Source organism: Vipera berus (genome assembly GCF_964194415.1).
Source record: "Vipera berus genome assembly, chromosome: 1".
Classification (NCBI taxonomy): Eukaryota; Metazoa; Chordata; class Lepidosauria; order Squamata; family Viperidae; genus Vipera; species Vipera berus.
The window spans coordinates 245,470,278-245,490,003 of record NC_138202.1 but is presented as its reverse complement, the minus strand read 5'-3'; the positions used below and the strand labels follow the sequence as shown (position 1 = coordinate 245,490,003).

Genomic DNA, 19,726 nt, shown 5'->3' with positions numbered 1-19,726 from the left:
TTCTTTTATTTCATCTGTTCTAGCTTGCTTGTGTCTGATCTCAACCTGATGAACTTATTTTCCAGTTCTAATCTTCCATTTTTTGTGATGCACTGTTTGGTTTTTTTTCCCCCCCCTTCTTCTTATTCGTTGATTTTGCATCCCAGGTATTCAGGTATAACTGCAGCTGTGCTGTACATTAGTTGGTTTGTTTCTTGCAGTGAGTTGCTGCTTGTACTTGATATTGCAGTATTTGCATCTTTTAATGTTTTTGCTAGATGTTTCTTTGGAATAAGCTTCAATGCAGGCAGCCTTATTCTAATGTTTTTGTGCTGTTCTAGATGCTCAGTTATTCTTTGTTTCAATTCTTTTACTTCTTTAGTTAGAGGGCTTTGTTCTCCCTGAGGCAGAGGAGAGGGTGTCTGGTTTCCAAATGAAAACAGTTTTATATCTCTGCAGGATTCTTCTACTCCTGATTTGTCTCTACATTCAGAGTTACTTGTGGCAAGTCTTTAATTTCTTTGCCCTGGGTAAATAAGAATCTTTGCAGTTCTTCCAATTCTGCTTCCGTGAATATTTTATTTCATACTATCATTTGACATTGTTCTGCTAGCTTCTGTCCTGTTATTTCTGATTCTGGATGTTGTTCTTTCCAGAACTGGTGCATTCATTTCAAATATCCTTTTCTTATTGTACTTGATCTGTAATAACAGATCATTATTTCTTTGTTTTCAATCACTGTATATTTGGGATAGGAAAATACCTTTTCTCCCAGTAATTCAGCAGCTACTGGCCCTGGTTGCTCAGCCAACAGTCCTGAGTCCTGTAGTCCAGGAACTGCAACATCTAGCACAGACCTTGTTAACCCAGGCCACATCCAAACTGGCATAGCTTTCTGAAATTTACATCTCACCATATTTTTTATGGGAGAGACGCACTTTGTCTGACTCTTCTGATGACACCTGTCCAGTATGTCTAAACCTCTGGCATAGCTCTCATCTTCCTCAGAGCACACAAGTTTCACAACCATGTCAAGGTAGGGTCTCATGGGGGATTATTATTATTATTATTATTATTATTATTATTATTATTATTATTATTATTATTATTATTATTATTATTATTATTATTTTATTGTTATTATTTTGCTTTCAAATTCCACATGCTTAGTGGTCTCTTCCAGCTACTGTAACTCTCAGATGAGACTTAGAAGAACTACAAACCAAAGTATCATAATCAGGGCTTTTTTTCTCATAGAACGCTCAGAACGGCATTCCGGCACCTATTTTTTCCAAAAGAAGAAGAAGAAGAAGAAGAAGAAGAAGAAGAAGAAGAAGAAGAAGAAGAAGAAGAAGAAGAAGAAGAAGAAGAAGAAGAAGAAGAAGAAGAAGAAGAAGAAGAAGCAGCTCCCTCTATTGGCTTTCCTAAGCCTATTGCAGGGCTAGGCAATCTTGGCTCTTTTTTATGACTCGTCGACTTTAACTCCCAGAAATCCTGAGCCAGCCATGCTGAGGGGAAAGGGAGAGGTCTCCAAGCTGAGCCATGCTGGCTCAGGAATTCTGGGAGTTGAAGTCCACGAGTCATAAAAGGGCCAAGGTTGCCTACCCCTGCACTAGAGGAGGACATTAAAATTATTTACAGGGTTACTTCTTTAGGAACTAAACTTTTAGAATCTAAAGCAGCTAATTCAAAAAAGCCAACAAAAAAGAACCTCCGATTTTTCATCTGCTTCTGTCTTTTGGAAGGTAAAATTAGATAACAAAATAATCTATTTGCTATGTTAACATCTCTGCAATGATGATTTCATAAAGGTAACAGGAAAGAAATGAGGAACATTTTTCTCAATTTAATATGTCTAATTTAACTGATGCTAGAAAAAAATAGTATGTTTTGTACTATTTTGTACTATTGAAAACTATTTTGAATCTAACCATCTATTACAACTAAACCACTTTAAATTAAACAATTGTTAAGAATGAAATATTCTTAATTTTGACTTTACTTTTATTGTTTGGACTGTTGTGTGTTTTGAAAAATAGATTATTTAGAATCTAGTTATATTGCACTTCAGTCTTTAAATAATTAACCATATATATATATATATATATATATATATATATATATATATATATATATATGTATGTATGTATGTATGTATGTATGTATGTATGTATGTATGTATGTATGTGTATATAGCGCTTATCCGAGGATGTCTCCATGGTCATGTGGCCAGCATGACTAGATGCCAAAGGCGCACAGAACGCTATTACCTTCCCACCGTAGTGGTCCCTATTTTTCTACTTGCATTTTTACATGCTTTCAAACTGCTAGGTTGGCAGAACTGGGACAAGTAACAGGCGCTCACTCTGTTACGCGGCACTCGGGATTCGACCCGCCAAATTGCCGACCTTCTGATCGACAAGCTCAGTGTCCTGAGCCTAATATATACATAACAATATATGGTGTTTTCCATGGTGAGCTTAACATCAATAACAACATTTATTAGAAAGGCTAAAATAATTTCTGGTGGTATTATCTGTACATTAAAATTTTGTTTAGTCACAATCTTTCACTTTTCACATTCTGGAAAAGCAGTGGTCATGTATTCTAGCAAAATATGTTACATATGTGCATAAGCGTAGTCAGTAGCATATGCCTTTTAAAAAATATCAAACATGCAAAGAAACAAAAATAAGTCCAAAATATCTGTATTACATCCAGAAATGCCAACTTTGCAACCAATATTTCTCATCCATAACTATGGCACCCTAAGGATACCTGCATACATGCAAATGCTTCTCTGGGATCAGTAACACAGCAGGGATTGCTTTTTCCTTCCAATAACATATACCTAAAACCAGTTTATTGCATTTGGCAATTGTACTAAAAAAAATCTCATTGTCAACAAATATAATTCATTTAATTTGAAATCAAGTGAAAAATTGATTTATATTATTTTATTAAAACAAATTAATGACAATTCTTTTATAAGAAGTTGCCTCAAACAAAATGAGTTTGACATGACTGCTCTAGATAGTTGAATGCTCCCAGATAAATTCTAGACCAGGCCTGTACATGCAGCCTGCCAAGCACCCTTGGACAGAGCACAGACTTTTTTTTTTTTTTAAAAAAAGTAATAAAATCACTACCACTGCCCTAAAAGTCATGTTGCCTAGTGCCTCCATGGCTTACCATGACCATGAGCTCCAACACTGTAGATGCTCCTCTAGTCACCAAATCATTGATTAGCCCACCAGCATTTCATTTCAGATCACAAAGATTTTTAACTTATCAGTGTGGGCCTTTCCCTTCTACAAGTTGCACAGACCTCTTCTAGATTTTCCTCTTGCCTTTCCGAGTTAACTCCTTGGTCTGTCATTGAGCAAGAATTGACTTTGTAGGGAAGCATATTATCATTTGATGTATATTTAACATGTTCTACCTTTATTTACCGATTATATAATATTTGTATGCAATCCACATGGCAAGGTTTGGGGCAACTGACAGTAGAAAAAATATATTTTTAAAATCATAAGATTAAAACATAAAAGCAGGGCTTTTTTTCTCATTGAACGCTCTGAATGGCGTTCTGGCATCTTTTTTTTTTGCACACACACACAAAAAAGCTTTTGCACAAGCTATGCTACTCCCTCCCTCCCACAAGCTATGCTACTCCAAAGCCAATAGGAATTGCTGCTGAGAGCGCCAAAAGACCTGGCTGGCAAATGTTGCACCGGCAAGTTGTCTGCAGTGAAGGTGAGTTGGCAGGAAGTTTGCATCCCTCCCTGCTGCCCAACTACACCATCTCAACTGGGTAAGTAAGAGACGACAAGGAGTGGGAGGTGGGTTCTGTGGAGTACATGTGCACTCCTTATTTGTGCTCATCCGTGTCAGCCAGGCTGGTGGCCTAACCAGTGCTGGACCTGTGCCACCATCGCCTCGCCCTTCATCGTCTGGCCCACCACGCTTCCACCGCCTGCCCTGCACAGCCCCGCCGTATAGAGCAGGACCTGCTGCTCCCACTGCACTGCACCAGCCGCACCGGCTCTGGGGGACAGCCCGCCGCCAACACCCCTCATGCCTGTGACCACACCCCCTGCCTCCTGCGCCCGCCAAGATGAGAGTTCCGGCACTTTTTTTTTTTTTTTTAGAAAAAAAGCCCTGATCATAATGGTATTTTATTGTATCCTGGTAGAAAAGTACTGCTGCCTACTCAATATGTTTGTTTTACTTAGATATTTTTGGTCAATCTGCTGGAATCTTATAATCAATAATTAATCATTGCAGCACTAAACTACTTGGAACTGATCCCAGTGGAACTCAGAATAGCTAGTGTATCATGACATATTTAGCAGAAGAATTAAAAGGCAACAATCAGACTATAAAATGAATGAGCTGCTGAAGGATTAGTGCAGAATTTCATCTTGAAAACAAACAATAAATAAACATGATAAATTTAAAGAAAACCATAACTGAACATAATGTTATTTGTAAAGTTGGTAACTATAGAATTAATAAAATCAGCAAACACGGGAAATACTAGGGACTATTTGGAAAATATGTAAGTGTATTATAAACTGCTATTACTGTACTGAATCTCAATGTGTGTGTGTGTGTGTGTGTGTGTAAGTATATACCAGACTATATAAATTGTATGCCTGTTTCTCTTGTACAAAGAAGTGAAGTGTACATTTTCTATGCCTGATGTTCTTCATTTAGCAGATATGCATCTGAGTTTTGCTTATGTACTCATAGTTTTTCTTCTGACACAGATATATATTGTGAAAGTTCATTCTGCATCTGCACAGAACAAAACTTTTCAAGAAGTAAGTGACCTGGATTAGATTTCCTGGATATGAGAAAAAATAATTAACTGTATATTGCATTGCTTATTTAGAAATATGTAAGTAAAATATAAGTGGAGGTTAATGCTTCACTTTAACAGCAGTCAATGATTCTGAGCTATTGTCAACCAATACTTTATTAAAGAAATGTTTCTAAATTAAGTATGGTATTTCTGTCTCCATAATTTTGATGTCTGTCTCATTGAACGATAGCATTAATATCTTACTACTCTTTTGCCTCTACCTGTTTAATTATGAAGTTAACGGTTTATCAACTTCGATGACTAGTTGTCTGCTTCCAGGCCCACTTTAAAGTGCTGCTTCCAGTGCAAAGCAATGTAGAATTATTTTGATGAAACTGTTGGACTTGTGGACATAACTCAATTTGTTCCACCAAACTGAAGAAGCCACTTAATTTACTTTGCCAAAGCTTTTGGAGTAACTTTGAATCATTTCGTGCCAGGACTGTATGAGACGGTTCTTCTCAGTTTTTCCCCCCAGTGCTAGTTGAGATGTTTCTTGATCTGACTATCTGTGGAGATTCTCAGTCATCCAGGTCATGGTTCTCTCAAAAGTGCTTTTTCAAAAGGCAACTGGACTCTTTTCTTTTTCCCACCAGGAAGATGTTTGTCTTCTTATCCAAGAAACTCCATCAGTTCTGGCTGGATAGTGGGAGGGATGGAAAGATTAGTTTTGACAGGGTGTTTGGAGGGTGGTGCAAGGATTATATTTCTTTGCAGTGGTTGTTAGCACTCTGTCTGAGAGCCATTGAGGCCACTTGGGGGTTTTATCTGTGCTCTCAAGGTCACCTGAATCGGAGTGCAGATTCCTTGGTCTGGCCATTTCAAGATTTCATAAAGCACTCTAGTCCTTATGAGATATTGGATGTGCTGAGGGGACCCCAGGCTGAGTCACCTTCACATGGGCAATACCACACATTTTATCAAAGATATTTTTTGATATTGGACTTTTTCAACTGTTTATCAATGATCAGGAGAAACAAAATGGTTTTAAGAAAATCTTTTCTCCTCCCTGGCCTGGCATAATATCTCATCAACTGGCCACTTCTTGGGAAGACCTAAATGTTAAGAAAGGAGCTTTTACATGCTACTGGCTTTTCTGCTATACCAGCTAGGGGACCAGGGGAAATGGGAACATAGGCTGTAGTGTTACAAGCTGACTGTCTGCCACATATCTTGTGGGATTCTCCGTAGCCTGCTCTTGACCTTCACCAACTGGAACCCCATCCAGTACTACTTCCTGAGAAATGCAGAAAATTCAACATATTAAATATTACATACTTTTATCATACTGTCAGTTCCAAAGAGCAAGGAATGTGATTGGATCAGATCAAGATTTATAATACAAGGTATTTCCTACAGTAGCCAGCCAGAGTCTTCTGTGAAATTAATCAACAAAGTGTGAAGATAATGTTGTCTCCTTCCGCTATGTTGTCTCCTTTGTAAGTCACTTTGAAACAGAGCAGAGCTTTCATTGAAAATAGAGATCCTGCCTGCACTAAATGGCATTATATAATGCAGGGATTCTTTATCTGATCACCCTTCCATGCTCCCTGAAACAATTGCCAATTAATTCATTAGATTTTTTCTGCAGGTCTTATCAACACTAGCAAGTTTAATTACTTCTTTCCAGACTCTTCTGTCAAGTATTTCTGATCTGCCTCTAGTGATTTTTTTTTTCCATTGTGGAAAAGTTTCTAACATAGACTGTGCCAGAAATAGCAAAGAACTGGAATTACTGCTAACATATAACTTAAAAGATATGGCATATATTTTCCTATTGAGGGGGTTCCAGGTTGTCTTAACATATTCATTCTTGACCATTTAAACCAAATTAGACAGGAAATTTCAATGCCAGAAATGTTCAGATACTAATAGGAATGTAGTCCACAATACATTAGTTAGCACAAACCTTCCTTGAAATTCAGGGATCATCATGGAATGAGTGGAACAATTGCAGGGCCTTAAATCTTAATAAAGGGAAGCAGATCCCTCTCCCCAATAGAAAGTTGTCATAATAGACTTTCTCCTTGAAAATGAAAATAAAGCTTGACATATGTTTGAATATTTTGAACTGATAAACAAAAATGTTTAATCCAAGCTGTACAAATTAAAAATATAATGTTTATATAATTTTAAATAAACAGGAATACTTTAAATCTTGTTCTTTTCTCAATAAATATTTCTGTTTTCAAAAACACAGCTTGCCAGCAATGCTATAAAGCATTCCATGGCTTCATTGGCTGCAACTGTGGTATCAGTGCTTGGCTGGTCAAAGAAGGCCAGATCTGCTTTTTAACTTATTTTGCAAAGAAGCATTATTAGGATTTAAATAGGCACAATTTGTGTGGGATTCTCCTATCAGAGTCAGTTTGCACAATCCAATTGTATATCAACAAATTTGTTCCATGTCAACATTTGCTGATTTTTGTTGTCCAGAAAGTGAAGTGGTGAAAAAAACCCTCACTTCTTTATGTTATAGTCAGTTAATGTTTTTTTAGCCTTCTGCAAATTCAACCCTTGAGAAAGAATTCTATGGATTAAACTTATATTCTGAATTAGTGGCTAAACTAGCAATGAATTAGATGAGGCCAACAATCGAGACAAAATGGATAGAGGCTGGTAGATCAACTATTTTTTTGCACAATCTGATCTGAAGGAAATGCAGTCATCCACAGTCTGGTGATAGTTCTACATCCATTACTGTCAACAGGTTATTCCTATCTGAACAAACTATTTGGATGAATAAAATTAGCTGCATGGGAGCTTCCTTTGACAATGGTCTGACATCTTCAGTTGATCTAAAACTGGTTAATAATATAAATAACTACATTGGCTGTTGAAAGAGCAGTATCTTGGAATATGGACGAGTTTCAGATTATCTTCCATCCTTCCAAGGTCAGTAAAATTTTGAATTTGAATTTTATTAAATTTATATACCGCCCTTTCCTGAAGGACTCAGGGCAGTTTACAGGGTACTTAAAACATTGATACAAAAATTAAAAATGATTAAAAAGATTAAATTAAATCCCTGAAAAAAATATAAAAACCCCGATTAAAACTCTCAGCCTGGGCTGGAAAGCTCAAAGAGCCAGGTCTTCAGGTCCCGGCGAAATGAACGAAGGTCGGGGGCAGTCCTAAGCTACACGGGCAGCTGGTTCCAGAGGGCAGGCACACCCACAGAGAAGGCCCTCCCCCTGGGTGTTATCCGCTGGCAATCTTTTGCCGGCATCACCCTGAGAAGGCCCTCCCTGTGGCAGCGCACAGGACGAAGGGAACTTGATGCCGGCAGCAGGTGTTCCCACAGATATCCTGGACCCAAATTGTTCAGGGCAATATACTGACTCTGCAAACTGCTTAGAGAGGGCTGTAATGCACTATGAAGTGGTATATAAGTTTAAGTGCTATTGCTATCTTCTGAAATAGATTTCAAATAAGCTACAGGAAGGGAAACATTCATATATTCAACAAAACACATTCTTCTTGAAGTTACAAGCTAAGATATTATATAAGACACCTTGTTCTCCCCAAGAAACTATTGTTAATATTCCATGCCACCCAACCAAAACATGCTTCTATCTATTTAAGTGTCTTTTAGTGCTTTAAAACCAAAGTCATGTAGCTGAAAGCTGAAATGAATCCAACAGGTGATGAGCAAAAATTGTGTGATCCTTCTCAGATTAATCAACTGTGATCATAGGAAAAAGATTACTGATGATGATTTTTTCCACTTTTAACTTGAAGCTTTTGGAAGTTCTAGAGCCAGGGACACTGCTGGAGATTCAGTGTTTGTCACTAAAGTGGAGATTGTGGCTCAAGGCAAACTAATATGCCTACCTCATCATCATCATCATCATCATCCTATCTTGGCTACAAACAATGCAATTGCAGAATCTGAATAACACAACTGGTGTTGATGCATGCCAATAAAGTTTTAACTATGCATTTAAATGACTAAATTATGAACAATAGAACATTAAATAGTATGATCTTGGCTCTGCATGTCATCTCATCTGAGATAGCAGGAGACTGTGCATTTTCCAAGTAATAAAGTTTAGCTTTAATGGGAAAACCATTCTGAATCATTTCCAAATGACCATGAGGCTTGTAACTGAAATTCAGAAAAGGCAACAATCACATAATGTTAAATTAATTGCATATTTGTCAACAGCTCCTAAAGTATGTTTTGAAGTGAAACCTAAATAACTCAGGCAATAATTTAGAACTATATCAGTAGAATCTGCTGATTTTGTATTGCATTTACATTGTGTATACTTTAAAATTTGTGAACTTGTTAGAATTCAGTGGTGCTTGCTTTACTTACATACCTAATATTGAGGTGAAATCTAGATATAAATAAAGTCTAAATTTAAGTAGGGCACTTTGGTTTGAATTGTAAGCAATATTTCATCCCAGCATAAGAAGTCATTACCACTGAATAAACCACCAATGTTTTATTTATTTTCTAAAATACAGCTTTATTTAGTGCCTTTTGTTAAGTGTTTACAAGTGATAGGTTCAGTTGTAATCGCTTTGAAGTGCTCTTCTCACTGAAGCTTGACTGATGCTGACTAATACCATGATTTTCTCAGATTAAAAAAAATGTTTATGAATTCTAAAATTAGACAATATTTTCAGCTTAGTCCACTTATCTTTTTAAACTCTAATCTGACAGCTTCTGGGAGAGGTATGGCAAACTGAACACAGCTCCAAGAAAGTGGAACCAACTACTGCAGCAGAGAGCAAGGAACAGGGGCACAAATGATGCCGTGAAACCCTTCCGGATAAGAACTGGATGAGATACCATGCACACATATGTCAGATGTCTGCTTTACATGAAGAGACTGTGGGAAAGTGGTTTTCCATAGGTCTGAGCATTGGGAAATAATGGGATCAGCCATTTTGCTTGCAACTGTAGTGGAGCTTTTTAAGTGACGCTAAGTTTGCAAATCCCACTTTCTAATCACTTTTGGAAATTGTCTATAAACCATCTTAAAGGTGACAGAGACTTTCAGAACTGCAAAGTCTTTATTGAGTAAGTTTATCTTCAACTCTGAACAAAAGAAATATTAATTATATGCTTAAGAATTTAAAGAATTTGAAAAAAAACAGCAAAAACCTAAATAAGATTTTGTTGTAAGAAAGTTATAAATGGATTAAAGATCCAGATAAATTTGGAATATTGACTTTTTTCCAAAGTTCTGGAATTAACTATAAAAATTAAGCAACTTCTTGTGGAAGAGGGGATTAAAGATTTTAAACATAAAAAAGACTAAAAGTCTGTTCTTTATGTCAGTTAATGCTGGAACTTACAAAATTACACAAAACATTGCAATATCAGAAACATTAAAGGGGAATTTTTAACAATGGAAGCAGAAATTAATAACTACAGTATCAAAACTGTCAGTAATGATGTCTACTTCTTTGGATAGACTATGTCTAAACATGTTAATGAAGGAATAACAGATGTGGAACAAATTTTATCTGACAAAGTACAGAATGTGGAACTACAAATGATAGGCCGAGAAAATATTTTGGAAAAGGACACTTTATAGGATACAAATAAAAATGGAAATAAGGGAAATAAATCAACCTGGAAATTGTTCTCTTATTAGATCTACAAAAGAAGCTTACTAAAGCTTTGAAGAAATTGGTGTGATGGGATAAATAAGAATTGAAGAGAACTGAAGAGAAATCAAGTCCTATGATTTGTTCAAAGTTTGATTGAATTAAAGATTAAAATATTAAAAATACATTTAAAACTTAAAAATAGAATACAATAAAAAAGAATACAACACTGCAATTTTTTGCAAAGTTCTGGCAATTTTTTGCTGATACCAGGATTGAACAATTAGTATTTTATGGATTTGCTTACAGATAAAGGATGGAACATGGAATGAAGAGCTATATGTTTAACTTTATAGGGTGATTTAGGGGGAAGATTTAATACACGTGTTTATATGTAACATAATATATGATTAAGGTTGAGAGTCACTTCTTTACATATTTTTTCTTTATTATATTATTTTTCTTGTTCTTTCATTTTCTTTTTTCCTGCACCTTCTATTTTTTTCTTTCCATTCTTTTTTCTTTGTATAAACTTAGTTTGTGTTAGTTTTTACTATTATAATCAAAATTCTAAATAATAGCTATATTTAACAAATGTTCTCTAATCTGAGTAATATTATTTCAGGTTTGCACTATATTCCATTGTAGATTCTGTGATTAGACTTTCATTTAATTTGCTCTTCATTGTACAATTATTTCAGGATGAAATTTCTATTAAAAATAACAAAAAAGCACAAAATAGTGAAAGAGGAGAAGGAGGGATGGAAAATGGTGAAACACTTTAAACCAATTAACACTGGGGACATTTGTTCATGCTTATTTTATTTGAAAGTGTTTGCATATTCGAATGCATACATACTTAAAGAATAATTCAGATGCCGTTTTGGGAAATGGATAAATATATAGTAATGGAGTATGATATTTCACAGTCAGATGTGATTTGTAACCTTTTTCTTCAAATTATAAGAGCCAGCCAATTCATTATGTTAAATGCTTGTTAACTATTTAGATTACCTTGCTAGGCCCCAAACATGGGACAAATCTTTATTTCCTGTTTTGGCCTAACCGAAGGCCATCGACAGGCAGTAGTCACAACAGTGACAGCTCATATTTGTGTAAATTTTAGATTGCTAACAAAGAATTAAAGGGAGACTGAAAGGCATTTCAAACTTATTTGTTTTCATCAGTCAGCCATACCCTTCTGAGATTCGAACCTGGGCTGATTGCACATTAGGCAGTTGTTTTAACCTCTAGGCCACAAGCTCTATCTCACTTTGTTAGCTGAGAAGCAAGGGAGATATGTGTTAAATGCTTGTTAACTATTTAGATTACCTTGCTAGGCCCCAAACATGGGACAAATCTTTATTTCCTTATATATATAAGGTCAGCTTTCACCCTATGAGTTGCACTTAGCAATAGAGTTGGCTTTCAGTTTGAATTAGCTGCCCAGAAATTTCAGGAATATGTCAAAAAGAAACATTTGGTGGACTGTAACCAGGGAAAGAGACAGAAGTCAGAGTCCCACTGGCCAGCAAGAAGCAATTTTGGAGACAGCCGAGAATATTCTCTTTACTGTTGACAAAACTGCTAAGGTTTTAATCTAAAGTCTTAATGATCCTGTCCAAGTGTTTGCTTCTCCAATTCCATGAATAAGCAGAAAACCAGTACCTACTAAGGAGAAAATCCCATTAATGTCACAGACAATTGTTCAGAGGTCCCTTAATTTTAATGGGACTATTCATAGATGGGATCAGGGAAAAGGGGAAATGAATTATTGTTCCCCCTGAACAATAATTTATTTTCCCTGACCCCCCATTTCTCCCCAATCCATTTATTTGATGAAGAGTGCTACTAAAATTTCCTATGCAGGGAAGCACAAAGCAGAAAACAATATTTTTAACTTCAACTTGATCACTCTGCATTATGCAATGACAACTATTTTTAAACAGATAATTTCATACAGTATCCTACACACACTTATGATTTGTTTTAATAAAACTTCTAATACTTCTCCATGAAGTGTTACAGAGTAGCCTTAGCTTAGAGTGATGCTGGCAGAGGAATTCTGGGAGTTGAAGTCCACAAGTCATAAAAGGGCCAAGTTTGAAGACCCCTGTCTTAAAGCAATTCCAGGACATTCGGTTACATTCATACAGAATAAGGACATTTTCTTCTGAATGCTTTGATGTGAAAAGAGGTCTGTGGCTCAGAGTGTGTCTGTGTAGCCAATGCCAAACACCAACTTTTCAAGTAGCCTTTCAGAGAAATCTGAATTTTAATGATGGAAAACTGCAGTCTTGGTGAGTGCTTCCAATTAGGAAAACACTTTTCTTGTTCTGGCAGATGTTCAAACTTTGGGCCAATGTCTAACCTTTGTTAAGGCTGCTTGGCATTGCTCCAGATTCCAAAGAAAGTTCAAAAGGATAAGTGGCCAAAGGAGGGTCCCTTCCTACTGCGAACAAAATATGCACATAGTTGATAGGGGCTCCTGGCAGAAACACTTTCTTAATGGGTATCCAAAAGTCAAGCTGAGTATATCCATATAATTAATGAAATAGCTTTTTAAGCAGACAACATTCCAAAGATAGGTTTTTGGATCTATCAGGATCAAAAATTTAAAAGGAAACAAATAAACCCAAACATAAGATGAATCAAAACCTTCAATGGTCTACATAACTTTCTCTAACCTCATGATTTCCAGAACTGATAGAATTTAAAGCCAGAAGGCTGGTTTATTAAATAAATGTCATGTACAACAAATCAAAGGCAGATGGATAAAATCAAGTCGGCTTTAGTTATTTGTGGCGTAATGCTGGCTTTATCATATGAGCATGACTCCTTGGACAAACAATATTCTCTTGCAGTAGCTAGGACACACAAGGTTCAATTATTCTTAGTCTGCCCCCTTCCCTGCCTTCAAGATTGTTTGGACCGAAGCAAGAATAGCCTGATGGGAAATGGGCTAGAAAAGGCCTTTCCTCTGAAAATAGCTCTGGATCAAGTCATAGAAGTGAGCACGGTTACATCTGCAGCCACTCCTGTCTTTTAGAACAGGAATGTCCCCAAAGTCCAGCTGTAAAGAGTGCTTCTTCAATGGGTCCTGGGGCTGGGTGATTTATGATCCCACTGGTTTATATTGTTTGGATTGTTGTCTCCCAAGAAAAATGGTACCTATTTGCTCATTGCTGGCTAAAAAAAAGTAAAGTTTCCCCCGCACATGCGTGCTAGTCGTTTCCAACTCTAGGGGCCGGTGCTCATCTCCGTTTCAAAGCCGAAGAGCCAGGGCTTGTCCGAGGATGTCTCCGTGGTCATGTGGCCAGCATGACTAGAAGCCAAAGGCTCACGGAATGCTGTTACCTTCCCACTGTAATGGTCCCTATTTTTCTACTTGCATTTTTACGTGTTTTCGAACTGCTAGGTTGGCAGAAGCTGGGATGAGTAACAGGCACTCACTCTGTTACGCGGCACTCGGGATTCAACCCGCCAAACTGCCGACCTTCTGATCGACAAGCTCAGCGTCCTAACCCACTGAGCCACCACGTCCCACTACTGGCTAGCTAGCTTTAAATTATTTCATCTTTGTAATCTGCCTAGAGCTGCTTCAGCATGAAATAACAATAGCACTTAGACTTATATACAGCCCCTTTAGTGCTTTACAGCATGCTCTGGGCAGTTTACAATGTCTTCATATTGCTCCCAACAATCTGGAACCTCATTTTACTGACCTCAGAAGCATGGAAGGCTGAGTCAACTTTAACCCTGTCAGGATCAAACTCCATGCTGTGGGCAGAGTTTGTATTCTGCATAATGCATTCTAACCACTGTACCACCATGACTATTATATACATTACTGTATAATAATGACTATTATAATATTATATAAGTAAATATTTTCTATTCTCATCTGATAGTCCTCAGGATGGATGGATGGATGGATGGATGGATGGATAGATAGATAGACGGACAGACAGACAGACATATTTATTTATTTATTTATTTATTTATTTATTTATTTATTTATTTATTTATTTATTTACATTTATATACCGCCCTTTCCCGAAGGACTCAGGGCGGTTTACAGGGTGATTAAAAAACCAAGATACAAAAGTTAAAAACAAATTTAAAAAAATTATATTTGTCCCTGCATAAATAAAACCCCAGTTAAAATTAAGATTAATTCTCAGCCTGGGCCAGAGAGCTCGAAGAGCCAGGTCTTCAGGTCCCGGCGGAATGAACAGAGGTCAGGGGCAGTCCTCAGCTCCACTGGCAGCTGGTTCCAAAGGGCAGGCGCACCCACTGAGAAGGCCCTATCCCTGGGTGTCGTCCGCTGCAATCTCTTACCGGTGGCACCCTGAGAAGACCCTCCCTGTGGGAGCGCACTGGACGAAGGGAACTTGATGCCGGCAGCAGGTGTTCCCTCAGATATCCCGGACCCAAGCTATTTAGGGCTTTATAGGTCATCATCAGCACCTTGAATCTCACCCGGAGGGCAACCGGGAGCCAATGCAGCTCACGGAGTAGAGGTGTTACATGGGAGTATCGGGAAACCCCCATCACAACTTGCGCGGCCGCATTCTGCACCAGCTGAAGCCTCTGAGTGGTCCTCAAGGGCAGCCCCATGCAGAGAGCATTGCAGTAGTCTAAATGGGAGGTCACGAGCACATGAATGACTGTGCATAGGGCATCTCGGTCCAGATAGGGTTGCAACTGGCGCACCAGGCGAACCTGGGCAAAAGCCCCCCTGGTCACGGCTCCTATATGGTCTTCAAAATACTTACCCAGCATGACAATTATTCTCCAGATAAGTTGCAATAGATATTCCCCATATTTTGAACCCATGGATCCAATGACAATGCAAAATTCTGAAGCACCTTGGAGGTCCCATACATATAGAATCTTTTCCCCAGTTCAGATTTTATGCAGGAACATATCAAGATGATCATGTGGTTAGGAGAGGAGATGCTGGGGTTGTCAAATCTACATGAAATATCAACATTTTATAGTATATTCCCTTAATTTATGATGCTATATAGTAGTTTGTACTGTATATTTCTGTACGTGTTTGTTTGTTTTCAGATTTGCAATGCTCCTGATTTCTCCATTTCATTGCCACAGGATCAAGGTCCCACTGAAGAACAGCCAAAATGAAAACAACAACAACAACAAACCTTTGCCCTACATATATCCAATAATTTAACAGATTAAAAAACTTCAGTATGCAGTATTATAATCAGGTTTGTAAAAGCCAGTCCTTCTCTTTTTCAAAATCAGTAAAATTTAGAATAAAATAGTTATGGAATTAAAATGCTACTTAAGAATCATGACATTGGCTTAGGAAAGTATAAATAAAATAACTACTTCTGGATTCCAGAAAATGGAGGTCCTAAATATTTCCTTATCATATTAACATCAGCAACCCTCCATAAATAACATTCAGGTGGCTTTTCCCACAGTATTGTTGTACTTCACCCAACAAAATTCCATTTTTTTATTGTTGACAATGACATTTTAAAATGGACAATGATAGGCAGGTAAATTAAAAAAATAAAGTATCAGTGCTTCTTTCTCTATACTATAGTTGTAAAACTCCAGACCTAGGCTTGTAAATGGTATGTATTTTTTAGAATATGTTGATCTATAAAAAGATTGTAATGCAGTTTACTTCAATTTTAAAATGATGGTTATCATTTATAAAAAATAATTTTCTTTCCTATGGAATTATTGTTATACAAGCCAAGGAATAAAATGCCTTGGCACTGAAATACTGTGAGGGATGTTTTGTATATGTCTTTCAAAAAAAATCTTTATAGAGTTAAGAGCTACAGTTAAATAGGAGGTCAGTGACACTGTTTATAAATATCTTCTGGCCAATGTTGAAGAGTTCCTTATGTTTTGTTATTATTATTATTATTATTAGGAGGCTACTGAAGCAACAAAGAGCTTATGAGAATGACATACTAAAGCTGAAATTCTTAACTGCTATCCTCAGATGTTAGCTGTTGAGAAAAAAATTGATGGTTTAGGGTAATTTCATAAAGTAGCAGCTGGAAGAGCATTGAGAGAACACAATTGGGCATTCAGAAAAACCTTATCTGTAACTCTATGCTTCTTCACAATAGCTCTAAAGTCTTGACATTCCATTATTGGAAAGGAAGCTTTCCAAAGTGACTTTCACTCAGAATAAAATATTTGTCTCTCTTTCTTAAACACTCTCTCTCTCTCTCTCTCTCTCTCTCTCTCTCTCTCTCTCTCTCTCTCTCTCTCTCTCTCTCTCTCTCTCTCTCTCTCTCTCTCTCTCTCTCTCACACACACACACACACACACACATCTCTCTCTAGTGATGGGACAACCTAAGAACCAGAATTAGTTGCTAAGAAAGCAATCCTGGTAGTTCCAGTTTTTTAGCTTTTTCTTCATAAAAGTTGGTAAGTGTTTAAAAAGGGGATTTTTTTAAAATTCCATTTATATCCCGCCCTTCTCCGAAGACTCAGGGCGGCTTACAAGCTTAGCAGTAGCCTTCATTCTATGTATATGCCTGCTTATTAGGGCTTTCACACACCCCTCAAGCGGCATTATTACAAAGTCAGCTTAATTGCCCCCAACAATCTGGGTCCTCATTTTACCTACCTCGGAAGGATGGAAGGCTGAGTCAACCTTGAGCCTGGTGGGACTTGAACCTGCACTAATTGCAGGCAGCTGGTGTTACTTAAGGAGGCATTAGCCCACTGCTCCACCAAGGCTCAATGTTCTGAGAAGCACATTTGTCTTCTAGCCAGAATCCAAAGGGGTGCCAAATCCAATACTTCTTTCCTTCCACCTCAACCATGCTTCTTATCAAAACATGACTCTTCTGATGGCTGCCATTTTCCTTCCTGGAACCTTTGAATTTGACTGAGGACATGAGGACATGACAAGAAAGACAATATTGGTCTTCAGGGAGTGAGTATTTAGCAAAAAAGGAAACTAGTTGAGAAACATACCTTTTCCATTTCCAAAAGTGCTCATTTGTTTTTCAGGAATAATAATTACTCCAAAAAGACTGATTTGGTGATTTAATGTTTCATTTATTACTCCACACAATTACATCCCTCTCATTTGGGCTCGTTGTTCTTTGTTATTTTAATTGAATGTAGATTCCCACCCCCACCCCCTTTCTTTAGCAGTTGTCTCCCATAAACTGCATCAAACTTTTTTCCAATATGATGTTCTTTATAAGGAACATCTCACTCCATTTAGCTGGCCAATACCTTATTACCATTAATCACAATGCCATCTCATTCAGAAATATCAGAAGATAGGAACTGTTCACACTGGCAATACAAAATTTCCACAGTTGAGTGGAAACTTTAAAATAGTATAGTAATGTCTTAAAGTTCAAAGTAAAAATAAACATACAGGGCAAACAGTATTTATTTACCTTGACATGTTATCTGAGTTTCTGCTAGGAAGGAAAAGTCTCAAATGAACATCTTTTTCCATAAAAAGGAAAATATGGTCTTTTCTGTAGGCCCTTGCCTATGACTCTTCTTCTGAAACTGTTTGTTAGGTTATTTTATTTGATTGCATCAATTAATGGTTTTTTTTTTTTCATTGAGCTCAATGTAGATTTCTCAGGTTTTTTATATGTTTCTTCCAATAGATTAAAATTGGATTGGTGGCATTTATGATTTAATATAGGGGAGTCTTAGTGCTATGAGAGCTGCTGTAAAAGTCCTTAGCCTTATATTTTTTAAGCTTTTGTCAAATCTCTCAAATGTAGTCTCTCTCTCCAGTCTGTGAGGTAATTCAGAAAGTGTCACATATAACTAGTTGAAATCACTTTTTTTATTTCCTGTGTAGTTTATATTTTGAAATGTCTGGATATTTACACAATAGTGAGTAGTTTTTCCTATCTTTTCCTTTTCATCTATCTAATTAAACAAGATATGACAGCATGTAAATTAAGTGGCAATAATTTATATTATGCGTGATTTTATCACAAGTGAATGCTATCAAATTACTGTCTTGTAGTTCAACCTGTGAAAAAATCTAAACCATCTTTAGAAAATTTTATACAGGAAAATAATGAAAAACATCTAACAGAGGAGAGGAGAGAGTTGTATTTATGAAGCAAGTGTATAATTGAATTAATATCTTGAGAGTTTTTCTATCTCTTATGCGTTCCCCTTGAATCCACACTATGGAAACTTCAGATAGTCAATATTTGTGAATTCTAACACTGATGTATCAATAAGAATGTAAACATCATTTGGAGTTTAAAGATAGGCATTTTACTATGTAGCCTTTGACTCAAGAAATATATCAAAACAGTATTTCTACACAAGTAATTTATAGCTTCAGCTATTGTTGTGGCTGATATAAAGTGCATCTTTATTAATGATATGCCGTCACACTGATGACTTAGAGAACCTATAAATCGGCAGTGAAGAAACAGTTTGCACTTAAGCATTCATATGTTTAGATAAACAATTCCAAAGTAAATTTATACTTCTTATTAGGATGGCACAGAGGTTCTGAAGGGATGCACAAATGGAATAGACTGAGAAACCCTTAAATCAAATGTTTATTTTATTGAATCCCACTGTAGCTGCAGAGGGTAACCAAGTAAGCCTGAGAAAAGACATAGATGCTTTAAAGAGCTGTTTCCAAGTTTATACCTTTAAACTATCCTTTGGGCTAGTTTGGGCTGTTTAATAATAACTGTTGAAAGTCATCTAGTCATGGTTCATCGCAGCATGAATTTAGTTGCTTCTAGCACTTGGTCAACCACATTTGAGCTAAGAAGTTAAGAACAGGCGTGATTAATATCCATTAGGATACCACCAGGGGTGATCAGGTTATAGGGCAGATTGAAAAGCTGAAAAACATCTTGAAAAATGCACTGGTAAATTGCTTATCATCCAAACAAAACAAAACAAAACAATTTTAAAAAAATTCCAAACACAAAATAAAACCCAACCTGTATGAAATTCAGTTTAATTTGATGGAGTCTTTACTTTTTGCCATCTATGATTCCCTCAGAGCATAAGCATATTGTGGAACATAGAGGCTTATCTTTTATATTACTTTTTTTTAAATGGTTCCCTGACTGAACACTAATACTCAACCAAAATGAGCAGCGGAAGTAGAATTGAGCTATTTTCTAGGTTTTTAAAGGAGAAATTGAGAATCAGCTGGTTACCTGTATTTGCTTTTGAAACATAAGTGTTGGCTTGAAAGCCCCCCTGCAGTTGACCCAAATGTGGCTTCAGAGAGAGAGAGAGAGAGAGAGAGAGAGAGAGAGAGAGAGAGAGAGAGAGAGAGAGAGAGAGAGAG

The 19,726-nt window shown here is 36.9% G+C and overlaps 1 long non-coding RNA gene across 1 annotated transcript in view; it reads left to right on the top strand.

Annotated features, from left to right (window-relative positions):
• Positions 1-17,343, top strand: part of LOC308667031 — a 45,940-nt gene extending 28,597 nt beyond the window's left edge. Inside the window, exons 2-4 of the long non-coding RNA XR_014026216.1 lie at positions 15,527-15,645; positions 16,750-16,836; positions 17,184-17,343. This is a non-coding gene — a long non-coding RNA (uncharacterized lncRNA). The remainder of the gene's footprint in view (positions 1-15,526; positions 15,646-16,749; positions 16,837-17,183) is intronic.
• Positions 17,344-19,726: the final 2,383 nt, after the last annotated feature.